The sequence below is a fragment of the Cynara cardunculus genome, assembly GCF_001531365.2.
Source record: "Cynara cardunculus var. scolymus isolate 2C chromosome LG 16, CcrdV1, whole genome shotgun sequence".
In the NCBI taxonomy this organism is placed as follows: Eukaryota; Viridiplantae; Streptophyta; class Magnoliopsida; order Asterales; family Asteraceae; genus Cynara; species Cynara cardunculus.
Genome location: NC_037543.1, coordinates 15,367,065 through 15,369,366, shown reverse-complemented (window position 1 = coordinate 15,369,366; position 2,302 = coordinate 15,367,065).

The window sequence follows — 2,302 nt, the reverse complement described above, 5'->3', positions numbered from 1 at the left end:
CACCATATGAAGTATTATATGGACGTAAATGTCGAACGCCATTGTGTTGGAATGAAGTGGGTGAGAAACAACTAACAGGTCCTGAAATTGTTCAAGAAACTTCTGAAAAGATTGAACAGATCCGCGAAAAAATCAAAACAGCGCAGGATCGCCAGAAAAGTTATGCAGATAATCAGCGAAAACCGATTGAATTTGATGTAGGTGATTTTGTAATGTTAAAAGTTTCGCCATGGAAAGGTGTTATCAGATTCGGAAAAAAAGGAAAGCTCAGTCCAAAATATGTTGGGCCATTCAGAATCTGTAAGCGAATTGGGCCAGTGGCATATCAGTTAGAGCTACCAGAAGAACTGAATCGAATTCACAACACTTTTCATGTGTCGAATCTGCAGAAATGTTTGGCTGATCCGAATCTAGGTGTACCTTTATCGAAAATTCAATTAGACAGTAAATTGAATTTTGTAGAGACACCAGAAGCCGTGGTAGATAGAAAGATCAGAGTATTGAGAAACAAAGAGATAAGTCTGGTTAAAGTACAGTGGAAGTTTCACAAAGGACCAGAAGCGACATGAGAATTAGAATCAAAGATGAGATTAGAATACCCGTGGCTTTTTGATTAAATCCCGGAATTCTCTTGAGGGGTGGATAATGTGATAACCAGATCCTGGTTATTACCCAAAGTATTTAAATACGTGATTATCTGATTTAATAATTGTGTGATAGCATGATAATTGATACATGCCGGTATGAGAATTTGTGAATTAATTGGATATATATATATATATATTTCGTGTGAGTATATATATATATGATTATCACCTGCATATAATATGTATGTATGTATGCATGTATGTGGTTATATGCATAGGTGTATATATGTGGTTGAGATGCATACACGTGGCTATGTGAGTTAGCCGACTTTCCATTTTGGGAAAGTATAAAAGGGGCTTCACCTCTTCATTCAACTTTTCCTGCTATTTTGAGTAAGTTGAGAGGTTTATAATAAAGAGTTGTCCGGTTTGCTAAAGGGAGTGATTTCAAGTTGGTTGCAAGTATCAAGTTTCAGAAGGAAATTGATTTCAAGCGTTTTGGTTTCAAAAGCTTTATAAGATGAGTGGTTTCTAACCTTTTTGTATAAAGATTTTACTGGTTATAATTGCATTTTTTGTACTGTTCTTATTTGAAAAGAAACCATGATTTTTATTGTCTAAGTGTTTTCCGGACGAAGGGTGACCGGAAAAGCATTTAAACCGGACAAACCTTAGGCGGTTTATTGTCCGGATTGTTTTAAACCGGACAAGCCTTGAGCGGTTTATTGTCCGGATTGTTTTAAACCGGACAAGCCTTGAAAGGTTTATTGTCCGGATTGTTTTAAATCGGACAAGCTTTAAACGTTTTAGTGATCGGACTAGTTTAAACCGGACAAACCATGAGCGGTTTGTTGTCCGGAGTTGGTAAACCGGTTGAGTGTTGAGCGGTTTATTTTTAAACCGGACACGTTTTGAGCRGACTATTGTCCGGATTTAATATCCGTTCAATATGAATATTATTCTAAGTGTTAAACCGTTCAACGAATGTATGATGTGTTGACCGGACTAGTTGACCGGACTTGTAAACCGGATGATTGTTGACCGGACTTCTTGTCCGGATGACTTTTAATTGGAATTTTCATAAGTTTTATATTTATACTTTTTATATTTTGTAAAATGTCTATTATTAGGATTAATTGTGGATTATAAAATGGGTATTTTTATATCCTTTTAAATAAAATATATATTTCTACCAAACGTGGTGACGTAAGTCTTTTTTGGTATTGGAACGGGATTTTGGGAAATGTTTCTACCAAGCGTGGTGACGTAAGTCTGTTTTGGTATGAAACTATATTTTGGGAAACCTTCCTACCAAGCGTGGTGACTTAAGTCTGTTTTGGTATGAAAGTGGATTTTATTAATGGTTTCTACCAAACGTGGTGACGTAAGTCTGTTTTGGTATGAAACACTGTTTTAAATAGTAGTTCCCCAAACGTGGTGACTTTTGTCTGTTCTGGTTTGGAACTGGGAATGGGTACTTTCAGACGTGGTGACTTATGTCAGTTCTGATAAGTAGCCCTGTTTTGATGGAGGAACAAGGGTGGCATATCAAGGAGATGTGTACTTGGAATAAGGGTGGCATTGTCATATGTGGATATTATTATAACTCTTATTATTATTATTAAATTGGATTTAATAACTGAGTCATCATTTCTTTGTGACCTGATGAATTAAATATATTATTCCTATTTAGAAGTAATAATTTAGATGTTATT